The sequence below is a fragment of the Amblyomma maculatum genome, chromosome 7, assembly GCF_055883805.1.
Source record: "Amblyomma maculatum isolate TAMU_Amacu chromosome 7, ASM5588380v1, whole genome shotgun sequence".
Taxonomy (NCBI): Eukaryota; Metazoa; Arthropoda; class Arachnida; order Ixodida; family Ixodidae; genus Amblyomma; species Amblyomma maculatum.
In genome coordinates, this window is record NC_139350.1 from 140,553,890 (window position 1) to 140,567,454 (window position 13,565).

A 13,565-nucleotide genomic window follows, 5' to 3' on the forward strand; every position below is an offset into this window, starting at 1 on the left:
TCTGCGGCAGCTATTGCAGAAGGTGCTGTAACAAAAAGAGTATTTCAAGAATAACGCCTCAAATTCGAATGTTCCTTACACATAGATTGCACATCACAGGTCTCACCTTTGAGTACTGAGGCTACCTTCTATAATTACAACCGAAGCAGTATGTGACAAGTGGATTAGCTAAACACCAGGCTTTCAGTGCTTTTTGAACTCAACCATGGCAGCTGTTTTGATGTCTATGCAGCTTGTGCACAGGGGCAATACGCGATACCTTACGTCCGATTAATTTGGCTGCACTAATCTGACCATTCCCGTATAGCGTTCCAAATGTGCGATGCCAGTTGAAGCAGTCCAGGTGCACATGGCTTTCATTTATTATTAGGCGCTTATTATTGCCAGCTTCATGCTCCGTTATGGAGAGTACCGCTACATCATGAGAACTGCAACATATTGTGCAACCCATGTATGGTTTCGAAAACATCTTATAATATGCAAATGGAAAACAAACCTGCAATTGTGCCTTTACTGACAGTATGTTGAAGGTCTTGTGCTCGTTCAACCTCATGTAATAATAATGAAGAGCAGACAAAAAGCACATGAGGTCGCACTTTTAAACTAGTTTTACATACAGAATCAACAGAAATATAGGAGTAGATCAGCACGCAACCTTACCGTCAAAAATTTTGCTCTCAAGGCACTTCTGCAAGCTCTGAATGTGTTGCTTTAAAAAGGAGTTGTCTGCTTGGAGCTCTCGAGCACGGGATCTCCAGAAGTCTTTCTGCCGCTTCATTTCCTGGAGCTACCCCTTTTGAGCACAGGTCATCATCTGTGTCTGATGACCCAGCAGACTGGCGTCGAGTTCTCTTGGACTGCAAAAGGATGCATGATATGTTAGTTAACTGGTTTGGCTTGGTTTGTGGGGTGTAACGTCCCAAAGCGACTCAGGCTATGAGAGACGCCGTAGTGGAGGACTCCGGAAATTTCGGCACCCTGGGGTTCTTTAACGTACACTGACATCGCACAGGGGATTTGCTAAAATGTACTAATATGCCACACTTACGTGTGCACCAGATTTGTGTGCTTTGCCTTTTCTGTGCTCTTCTTCTAGGTTTTTCAAAATTTATTCATACATAATTTTTTTTTGAGGCAGCCGCGTCATTCTTCTGTTTCTGAAAGAAGTGGAACATAAGGGAGCGAGAGATCCAAATTTGCCATTTCTTGAAAGAATATAACTATTTAAAGTAATTTCTGCTAACCCTTTTTTCAGCCTTTTTTTTTCTTTGCTTCGACAGCTGCCTCCTCATCCTCATCTGTCGTGTCCGGCGCTATTTTTGGGATCGCCACTCTCTTGGCGCGCATCCTCTCATGAGCGCCGTTTTCGCTCTCTGAAAACAAACTATGAAATAGGCACCACTGCATACTGCACACAAACGACTAGGCCATCGCCACATACCAGCCAGCATCAGAACTTGGGCGCTGTAACAGCCGCTGTTGACGCCATCGACCGGGTCACGCCAATGTGCATTATACACGGTCCGGTTATTGAAGTCGTTCTCATTTTCTGGAGCGAAATCTTCAATATCACTCGCATGGATGACATGAAGGCGGTTATCGTGATCACAAAGAAATCGCACAACAGCGAACATTGCTGCCTGGCAGGGTATTTCAGAAAACAAAGTAAAAAAAAAACCTAGACACAGCAAAAAGCACGTAACGAAGAAGAACGAACCACCATAACAAGCATGGTCTATGACATTGGATTAGATTGGATTGGTACTGAGCCGTACTACACCGAGGGATGCTAATTTCAGAAAAAAAAAAATGAGTAATACGTAAATAGCAATCGTTATTTTTAAAATCGCCATAACGTATCATAACTAAAAAAGAGAAGTTAGTTTAATAACTTTTATTGCGTGCATGCAAAAAAAAAGCTTTTGTGTTCCGCATAGTGACACAGTGAGCAGTACACATCCATCCAACCTAATCAAAGATACTGATTCAAGACCAAAAAGCAGGGTGGCGGCCATTTTGTTTTTTCTATTTCGGAGCCTTCCATGCTCGGAGAGTAGTCTGTATGCACGACCTTTTCGACGCGCAACATCGCGATTCGCATGCAATTTTACTGAAGAGACTATGAGCCCTAGAAAGAAATACCTGAACCCAGGAAGCACCTCTTCCATCCCTGATTCAACCAGAAAATATCTTCATCGTTCAACCTGGCGGACGCAGGCATCGCCGACACAACAGGCCACCTCGACCGACCACGGAGCCGACAGCGATGTTTACACTGGGCTTGCGGATGCGGCCGCTTCGGGATCGGCGTCAAGTAGTGACGTGCTGGGGCCGGCACAGGTGCAGCTTGTTCAGGAGGATGTTGAGACTTCTCGAGAAGGCCATTTGTGCACCGAATCGACGGATGCAGCGGCTTCAACATCAACGCCAGCTGACGAGCCGCAGGAAGATAGTAACTTTTCTACTGAAGATTTGCTTGCACTCACAGTAAACTTTGTCTTGCAGTTCGCTCTTCCATGGAAGGGCGTGCAAGCCCTGCAAAGGTTAATAATGTATGTGCTCGCCCGGCATGACATTCCAGCAACTAAATACCGTTTCAAAAAGAGTGTCGGGGCTGAACTGCAGAGCGCCCGTTTTCATTTCTATTGTGGGCACTGCATGAAGCATCTCGCGGAGATGACTGGCGATCTTGCTGAACGAAATACGGTACGAGGAGTGTGCTCTGTGTGTGGGCATCAGTACAACGGTCAGAAGATGCTACAGGATGAACACTTCTTCTTGACGCTGCCTACTGCACACCTACTTTCTTCTTTACTGATACTGCCGACGCACTCTACGGAAGACTTGGTTCGATTCACGATAGCCTCTTTGTTGAAAAGGATCGGATGTTAGACATCACAGATGGCTCCCTATACAGAGAGCTCAGGCAGGAATTGTCTTCCAGAAATGACATCACCCTTACTATAAATACAGATGGAAGTCCGGTTTTCAAATCCTCAAAATTTTCTGTGTGGCCAATTCAGATGACTGTGAATGAGCTGCCAGCACACATCAGGCAAAAAAAAATGTGCTTGTGTCTGCACTTCGGTATGGACAAAAACACCCAGACATGACACTGCTGAAGACATTTGTTGAACAAATGAATGATTTGTTCACTAATGGCATCACGTGGGCAGTGAAGAATGAAACCATACAGTCCAAGGTAAATAAGTAAATAAGGTAAATAAGGAAATAGGTAAATAAGTTTGGCTTTATATTTATGTTCGAACTAGCAAAGCTCTGCTAAAACTCTCGACACCGCGTGCGTCATTTGCCAGGGGTAAAAAAACGTGCGGGATCTGTCACATTTTTCAGTTTTCACGTGTGCTACTCGCCTGTCTGCGTGCGCAATGGATGACGCAACCGTTACTCATCCTATGAAATGATGGTCAGAAGAATGAGATCTAAGTTTTATTGAAGCTTGTATTTCTATATGTATTACAAACAAATCAAGATGTTCATCGTGCGCGTAGCGCAATCGCTCCTGTAGCAGTCTAACTTCGCGGTCGAAATCGCTGCGCGCGTGTAGCACGATCCATCTCGACCACGCCTAAAACTTCAATCCCAATCGTTACCGATTGCAATCTTAAGTGTCCGTGTGACAGCGGTATTACAACCCCGCACAGCACCTTAGGATGCTAGTTTCCCCTTCTCTTGCGTCCAGCGACTTCGCTTGCGCTCACTTCCTGGTCCTGATGATAGCACTGCAATGGCGGCTTCGAAGATTGAACACCGCGTGGGTCGAATAGGATGCCCGGAGCAGCTGAAAATGAAAAATATATTAATGCATCCACCTTGCCCCCCCCCCCCCCCCCCAAATGCAGCCGCTTCCTTGGCCCTGCGTCCCTCCTTCAAGGCAGCCGTTAATTTGGGCAGCAGTAGTTGTGCGCCAGTTCTATTTTCGCGCATTTATTGCAACTGGCTTAATTCACCTCTGAGAAAGCCCTCCGGGCGGTTACCGCTGTCAAAGAAAGGAAAAAAGGCTCAAAGTTACAACCCAACTTCCAGGCAGGCAGGCAATGACTATTCTATGTCTACCTTTCCCCAATTGAGTCCCAACACTGTTTTTTTAGCACGAACGATCTCGCATGAGACACGCAGTTATATAAGCGCCACGACACAAAACCTTATTAAAATAAGTAAATGACATCAACTACGTGGTATGGGTAGTTCCCGTCGCAATGCGATCAGGAAGGACTAATAAAAGTGGACGCCGCATATAAAGTATACGAAGACATCAGCTAGTATAGACTCTGGGGTCCTTTCCGCCTTGGAAGCGTCAACCCCACGGCCGAGACGATCACGATTCCTACATTCTTCACCCTCCGCAGCGCACCTTGAACGGAAGACGGTGAACACGTGCTCTTTCCTCCCTTCTTCGACTGGGAACCGGTCTTCGCATACAATTACCTTCTCAATGCCTTAGCTCTACATAGCACATTCCTCAGTTCAAGCGTCTCGGTGTCGCCGCCTTCGCTGTACAAACTTTGTCATCGCGCCAAAATTCTGCTTGCCTATCCCCATGGCACGTTTTGTATTTTGCTAGCAGTACTGCCGGCGATGGCTAACTCGATGATCCTTACAACGCGCCAGAAAGCCTGTCAAGCTGTTACAGTGTCACAGAAGCTGTCAATGTGCAGCTGCAAATGAATCAAACCCGTCTGAATGCTCTGACATCGAGTCAGACACTAAACTCTTAGGACGCGCTAACACGTGAATATACGACTTAGTGAAAGCGAGGCTTCATATCAATGTCGGGTGGCCTTTCACATACTCTGGCAGGTTAGGACTGTGGACTAATAATCTTGCGCAGCTTAAACCGGTATGCTAGCTCATTAAATTTGCAGTCGTTTTAGCCAAGTCAAAAAGGCCTTCTTTCCTTCGCCCTGGAGTAATCTTCGTACTCATCTCCCACAACCTCTTCATTCACCAACTTCCCACGAACAGTTTGCTTTCGTATTTTTCCCCGCTGAGGGTTTGCCCGTCTCAGTGCCGAAGCAATACGAGTCGTCCGTAAAAGCAGCTATAAGGCCAGCCGCACCGCCATGGCCACGAAATCTTATTGCGGACACCCACGCACACCTCTGAAATTTTACGTTACGGTATCGCTGTACACTTCTTTAACTTTTTCTGCTCGTGGACGTTTTTTCTTTCTTCTCCTTGTTTTTAGGACCAGCCTGCTTGCTTTGTAGAATGGATCTCTTATTTGAACCGAATTAAACTCCAAAACTAATTTAATAGGAATTTTCTTATTAATTTAAGCATACTGCTAGCTTAGCTTCGTATTTGAGGCCGTTGCAAGAAAGGGGCACAATATACAATATACAATAAACAAGGTGCGGACATAGGTACACAAAATCAACCAAAGATACATATGCACTGTGTATTCATAATTCAAGCGTTAAACAAGGAGGAATGGGTGGTATGGTTGAGCATGCAGCAAAAAAAAAAAAAGAAATATATAGCAACTGCAACCACTGACAACTATCAAAAATAACAAACAATAGAGGCAAAAAAAAAAACAAAAAACAGACAGATAAGTGAATGAGATGTGAATCAGGCTATCTTTACAACAAAATGCTACAAAAAAGCACTTGGCCTTGTTTGATAAAATGGTGATGTACAGAATGCTTTATTATAGCGAATGAACAATGCAACACAATCGAAATGAAAACAAGAGATCAGAAAAACCGGGTTGGGTCGAAATCCGGCTTAGGACAATCCGTCGTCCATAGCGAGCATACGATAGAACCGCCTCCTTTGCTGGACCACAATTCCCTCGGCTGTCCTCGCAACTGGCTGCTTTCGTGCAGTATACCTTCCGGGAAATCATTATTGCAGCATGCTCCCATCGTTCGCACAGATTAATGGAATACGTAGAGCAGCCAAAACCGAGTTCGCTGAATCGTCTCAACTTCAGCCAACCGCTAATTTACCAAGCCATTGTCGCGACCGCAGACGAGATTTGGGACGAGCCGCTCCGCAGTCAGTTATACACACAAAACGTACAAACAGATACCCAACAAGAGCCTGAACGGGTCCTCCTATGGCGTTTGGAGCAGACGGGGCAGGGTTAACTGCTGTTGCGCGAAATCATGGTTGGACTACGCGAGGACAACGCGTAGTCCAGTTGAGGACAACGCAGAAGGCTACGGAACAAAAAATGGAAGAGTTGCGTTAAGAGATAGGAAGCATGCAAAGGGGGTCAGAGAAAAAACTCCAATATACTGACATTCTAGTGGAAATCAAGAAGAAATAAGCATGGGCAGGGCATGTAAGCGCGACGAAAACACAACCGATAGTCTCAGAGTAACCAAATGAATTTTTAAGGAAGGTAAGCGTAGCAGGGCACGGAAGAAAATTAGGTGATTGGATGAGCTTAAGAAATTCGCAGGGCTCAGGTGAATGCAACTAGCACGGGGCCGGGTTAATTGGAGGAAAATGTGAGAAGCCTTTGCCCCGCAGTGGGCATAGTCCGGGCGATCATTATAATTGTGATCACGCTTCAAGACCGTCACATAAAAAGGCAGTGCATATGTTTATTAAGCAGCCCGGCGTCTTCGAGTGCGCCGAGTGGCGCAGCAATGGGGCACAGACCCTTCCTGTATCTTCAGCATCGTTTGCGCGGCGTGTAGCTGTTCGCAACGCCAAAAACGTGTTAAACCTCACCTGTATCATTGAGGTACACAAGTTCGCAACGTTTGGTTCGCCGGATACCGCAATGTGTTTGAGCTACGGTACAGGTGCCGCGGAGGTGCCTGGAGACAGCTGGCGCGGCAAACGACGGAACCGTGTTGCACTGTCAAGTCGCCTCTAGGCCTAAACTGGTTCGCTTCGAAGCTGCGGTGAACGGCGTTTAAGAACTAATTAATGCTATTACCGTGATCCATTTAAGTATTTATTTGTTCTTTTTTGACAGCCACCGGCATGGGGCCTTATCAGTGTGATTCTAGGGCAAAGATTGATACTGCATTCTTCATTTGTTGGCGCTCGTTATTGCAGGACGTAGCTTTAACATTTCCTGTGCCTTACAAGATGCGTCTAGATATATCTAGATGATTCCGGCAGATCGCTTGCGTTTCTACAATATTCCAGGTTATGTTGTAGTCACCATCTGCTGCTTTATCTAGATGTTTATTCGCCACCTATAATTTAAGCTTTGGCATGTGCGACGGGTATTCGAAGATTGACGATTGCCGAGCACGCTATCGCCGCCGACGATCGCTTAGTTCTTTTGTAGGTAAAAGTTAGCCCAAATAAAGTGTTTAATCCACTGAATTTCAAGCTTGCTCCCTTTTCGCCAACTGGATCGGCACCATTACAAGACACTATTGTAAATGGTCCACACATTAAACCGCCTTATTGTGAATCCTATTCTGTCATAGTAAAAGAACAATGTTGTTTCTTTCTCTGTTTTGTGGGGTTTAACATCCCAAAACGAACAATGTGATTAACCTTGACGACACATTAGTCTAAAACCTCGCCTACAAGCAGAGCGGATGAGCCGCCATACAACGGCGCAGCTGGCTGTGAGGAGAAAATCACTTGCATCTTGGACATCGCTTTTATCTGCTATTCGCCACTGGTCAGCGCGCCTCAATGATGATTCAGTCTTGATATTCAGGTTGGTATTCCAGACACCAACAATTTTAGCACGCTAAATTTCTGACGCCGTCTCGTTGACTCGTTCGCGTATGGTTCGTGGAAGGTGGAGACAGCGCGGAGGTATTTACGGTGATCGAGGAAGCGCTGTCATCGGTGGTTCTTGTCCGCGCTGTTGACGAGCCATCGGGCTGAGCTCCAGAAACTACGTTAATATTTCTAAATGTAGCTTCGTTCCACCGATAACTGCGTCACTTAGGTTGTTGTACTTTATGGACAGTAGCTGCCGTAACCGAGAATGGCGGTGAGCAGTTTAACAAAACCGAACTGGGATTGGCAGTTAACCGTGGTTCAGTTAGGTAACCCGGGTTAAGCGTAACCGTGGTTACCAGGTCATTTAACTAGGCTGTAGCTAGCCGAACAAAGCCTGCATACAGAGTGGCCGAGCGTTCTCCAATGCCTATGTAAAACCCCTCTCCCCCCACCTTCACACCACAGAACTAAGCCACACAACACGCATACACAGGAACACTTTACACCAAACAGTTGTCAGACCGCGAACAAAGACCTATAGTTATGTGGGCGACCAGCGCACGGGCCGTCGTAGTCGCCGGACAACGGCGCCGAGAACAAAGACAAGAAAGCCCCCCCCCCCCCCCCCCCCCTCAATACAGGCGGCACTCCGGCCAGACGCTTTGCGTCACGACTTTTCAAAAACGCGAGAAAGAAAAGGAAAGGAAACACCATCAAGCATGCACACTTGACGACCTTAAAATTCCTTAGCCGCTCTATTGGAACAGTTATGTGACCTGGAACAAACGTCTTCGATGAACTATAGCGTCGCACGCGCACCCCGTGTTCGTTAAAGCCGCAGTCTCAGCACCGAGACCCAAAGCGGTTCACATTTGAAGCATTTGCAAGTCGCCCTTCATCCCTATAATCTTCGACCAGAATGGTGCTTTAGTTTGGGAGGGGGAAGAGTAAAAGCAATCTGCGCGACATCCTAAAATAAGTCTCTTATCTAAGAAAGCTAATTCTGCGCAAACCTCGTCTTCTTCTTGGTAGAAGACATGTCGGTCATCGCTGTGTGAGGTAGTAAAATGAACCAGCTTTGATGACTCCTTGTCTCACAGCAGTTATTAGAATAGCGATGTGTAGAAAGTTCCGAAAGGTTAACATGCCACACCAGCTCGGAAATGCATAGCCATAAGGATTAAGGTGGCAAATATTTAGTGAAGGCTTTTCCTGCCTCAGCAGCATCGTTTACGCGGCATGTTGATGTGCGGAACGTCAAAAAACTGTATGACCTCAGCTGTATTATGAAAGTACAAAAGTTCACAACGTTTGTAGCACCGGATGTCGCAATGTGTTTGAGTGACTTCTGTAGAAGTCATTAGGCTTATCTCACAGCAGTTATTCAAATATTGATGTGAAAAGAGTTCGGAAAGGGTGATACGCCGTGCCAGCACGGAAATGCATGGCCACGTGAATCCGCCTTTTGCGGGAGGATGTGGCACCATCATGCGGGAGGCGGTGGGAAGTACATTGGACGGCAGTGTACCAGACGACACGAAAGCGCACCATGCGAAATGGCCACGCCAAAGCAGGTAGAAGACTAAAGCTCCCCCTTTGTTTCTTGACTTCTGGGCGGAAATTACTAACAGTGATTGAAGTTTCATGTTCACGCAGTGTGGGGGAATATTTCAGCGTTTTCTCAATCCACTCAGAGCGCATGCATATACTGTCTTCGTATTGTAAGAGCGAATAGCGCGGGCCATTGCGCGGGCTATGCTCGACGTGACAGAATGAGACTCTCTCAGCGTGCAGATTCACGATCGACTTCAATTTATTGTAGAAAAAAAATCGAAAGTATAGCGCGGAGGCAGACAGAGAGGGATTTCAAAGGGCAAAACAGCCAGGGGTTTGTTGATGCTGCAGAGCTGTGTGAAATCGTCTCCTGTGACTTACGAGCGGCGCATATACGCGGGGCATCTTGAGTTACCGAGCACAATGTGGTCACCGCGGCGCCGGCATGGTGCAATGGGCGTCGCTTCCTCCTCGCGTCATCTACAAGTGTGCAGCTATAGGATTTCATCTACGAAGCTCGGCAGAGAGGCACCTATCCACACCCCCTGAACAGAGCATTGTCCCGACAGGAATGCACACCTGCTGAAACGCATGGCATTTTTCTGACAATGGGTGATTCAGCGCTGTAGAACGGATGTGGTCGCAGTGGTGAAAAGGTCCTCGATGCATAGAGAATGGTCATTCTGTTGTGAAAGGATCCACAACCTTTCTGCCTCCGCAGCGATTTCTGCGGAATCAACGACTCCATGGTGACACATGCACATCTCCTACACATCGGATGCGCATGTCGGTCAGGAACCAACGCTGTTCTACGTCCAGAGCGCATCCACTCGGCAAGTGAACGCGCATGATCCCTCCAGGAGACTCATTTGTGCCTGGCGGTTTCCGTGCCATTGCAGACGTTTGGACGAACACGACGACATTCAAGCTCCCTAACAAAGTGGAGCTGATTGCGTCATCGAAGGAAAAAAATCCGAATGCTTTGGCGAGAACGAAGACGAGCCTGTAAGGAAAAAAATAAATAATAATAACACTGTGCGTCGTGCAAGAGTGTCAAGTGCGTCATATGCTCCGAGTGACAAAAACACAGATACTACAGGTATGTATGCATCTAAAGGAAATATGCATGATGAAAAGTACCTAGTGGAGTTTGCACCCAGCCTCTAACGCACCAGTGATAGCTGCAATGAGGATTTGTTCGGTGTGTGTTTGCTTTATATGCGACGGGGCCTGATGGCGATGTATTTGCCGTTTGTTTTCTTTATGTGCGAAAGGGCCAGATAGCGCAGATATCACAGGCAGCTGTTTGCGCTAGACCGTAATATTTAGCACGTTTTACTGTTACTGCCGCCTGACTAACAAGAAAAAAAAATACGGCGTTTGTTATGTTGCACCGCCGTTCGCGAACCTCATGACCAGCTCAACCACTGGGCTCGCGAACGGCGGTGCATCATAACAAACGCCGTATTTTTTTTCTTGTTAGTCAGGCGGCAGTCGTGATGAAACATGCTAAATATTACGGTCTAGCACACATGGCCGCCTTGCCCAACCCGGCCCCTTCGCATATAAAGAAAACAAACGACAAAATACATCGCGATCATGGCCCCGTCGCTCATAAACCGAGCACGCACCAGCTCCTCATTGCGGCTATCACTGTTGGGTTACAGGCTTGGTGATAACTTCAGTAGGTACTTTTCATCATGCACATTTCCTTTAGATGCATATATACCTGTAACGAAGTGTTTTTCGCCCAGTCTAGAGTACGCGGTCGGTTGCTGAGGTCGTCCATTCACATCTTGACGATTGGTAGCCCTAATTAAAGCTTCACGTCGTTGGTAGTCGCGGCTCGCCGAAGGGAACCTGAAAAACCGCGTCTTGCACCCCAGCATGCCTCGAGAGTGGCAACCGTACGCTGCAGATGTGGTTGGCATCCCTTTGCCAAGCCTGCGACGGTCACCGCGCCACCAGCTCCCGAGCACTGGCGGCGACGAGAAACGCCGTCGATGCCGTCCACTATGTTTCCATCAGTCGCCGCTGAAACTTCGCGCATGCGCGTAGAACTCGCGCAAAAGGTGGATTAAGGTGGAAAATATTCAGCGAAGCCTTGACTTTTTATTTCATTGTTTACAGCTTTTTTAATTACAGATACCATAGGCCACGAGATACCTTAGCACGATTGTGCAGCAAAGAAGATATCTTGTAATCTAGAGCGACTAGGAGTCTTTATTTTAAAGCAAATATTCAACCTTTTATTTTTTATTTTATGCTAATATATCACATTAACGAATTGGAGGGGGACACTATCGAAGGCGAAGCGTTTTTCACCATTTTCTTAATCCGCAATGTCGTTCGAACTATCAAATACTAAAGAACGCATCTAAAACCAGTAGAACGGCTTTCACACATTGCGCATTTACTTAGATATGTTGTAGCGCCCACTTTGGGGCGCACAACAGCGCAGCCATTGCAGCAGTGCACGGCAGCACACTTCTAAATGAGCAAAACGTAATCATCATCATCAGCATCAGCCTGACTATACCCACTGCAGGGCGAAGGCCTCTCCCGTATTTCTCCACTTAACCCGGTTCTGTGCTAGCTGCATCCACTTGACCCCTGCGAACTTCTTAACCTCATCCGCAAAACGTAATGCGCGCGCTCAACTAGCAAGCGGAGCTCGCGTCACTCGCTGCGGCAATGGAGCGGGCCTTCACGTGGCACTGCATGTAGCTCTACATTGACTACGTCTCAAAAGGCGGAGGCAGCGGGGACAGAGAGTAGTAGCTCACAGTTGCTCGCCAGTAGTTGCGTGTGTTGCATCGGAGATGAATAATAGTTGTTTTATGCTGACGCCATAGATACTGTTGCCTCGGAGCGTTAAGGCCAGAACTCGGCGAGCGACGAGAATAAGCTCACTCGTCATCGATATCAATATTTGGGAGCAGTGGCAAAAACAGCTGCTCTATGGAGAAGACCAGGGTGCGCAAACAAGGTTGCTGACGGCCGTTCCGTGGCAAAACAGGCATAGATGATAGAAGATAAGACATATGTCAGCGGCGATGAAATTTTTTGGCTTTTTACGTCATGATGCTAAATATATAAAACTTCGCATGTATGCAGGCGAGGGGGAGGAGGTAGTTCGCATTTCAAAGACATCTACTTGGAGGTCTCCCTCTCCAGCTCAGCCCTTCTCTTCATTCCACTAAGGTTAGTATCATTCAGGGCAAGCGCCAAAGGATTTGAATTTGGTTGAATATGCTGGATTCATCATGATTGCATAAAAACTACTGGTACGATGACTTGCTCTTCTAAATTTCTTCAACATCTTCTTTCTGCACCAAATATTATCACTCTTTGTTTCCTTTAAATACACTCCTCTTATTTCCATCATTAGGTGTTTTTTTTTCAAATTTCCGCTTGGGGCTATTATTCCATGTATATACCACACACCTTGGCCATGTTTCTGTGTGGCGTGTTTCAAAATGCCAGAAAGAAGACGAAGAAGAAGGAACGTTCCTGCTCCTGGTTGCACGTTCCCTTGTTCCTTCGAGCTGCCATCCGTAAGCGTCAGCCGTCTCTCCTACAGTAACGCCTGACGTTTGCAGGTCCGCAACGTGCCACGCCAGTCGGCCGCGCTGTGACTCAGCTCAGGCAAGCCTTCTCCTGTTGATGTCCCGGGTGACCGCCACATCTTATTGGTCCTCCCCAGGTGCCTCCGGGATATGGCTTCACAAGTGTTCGGACATGGGCCCAGTGCTCCCCCGAAGAACATGGGGCAGCGTTGCTAAGGGCATCATGGAGGACACAGAGCCCTGCATGGAAGAAGGCGCCCACGTACTACACCAGGAGCAGCAGGCGTCGTCCACAAATTGCTTCCCGAAGCTCAAAGGTGAACTACGTCACATACCCCTTCGCACTACCACCTCGAAGACTGGCAACCCCGAACACGGCATAAGCATCGACATCTTCCCCGCTGCAAAGGTGGGGGCTCCGTACCTCGACTACGCATCGGGTGGATACCTTGACCAGGTGTTCATTGTCAGTGATGCGTACATGGAGAATGTGGGATTCTTCGAATGTGGCGCGCGGAAAGCCGGTTTTTGATTTCGTCTTGTAGAAGACATTGCAGAAAACACAGAGCAGTACCAGACACCAGGAACTGCTATACCCCATCTTCAACTCGTGCAGTGCTCTTCCCTGCGCAAAAATGGCTTTAAGCTCAAGGGTATGCACTTGCATATTAGGCATATGAAAAGGCATCGAAGATTGGCAACCACGGATGCGTGAAGAAATCATGTTCACCATAAGCCGAATGCGCAGACCACTCTCCCTGGACTGGA

The 13,565-nt window shown here is 47.2% G+C and overlaps 1 pseudogene; it reads left to right on the top strand.

The window, feature by feature from the left end:
* The first annotated feature begins 2,121 nt into the window (after positions 1-2,121).
* LOC146184879 (uncharacterized) lies at positions 2,122-13,329 on the top strand (annotated as a pseudogene).
* Positions 13,330-13,565: the final 236 nt, after the last annotated feature.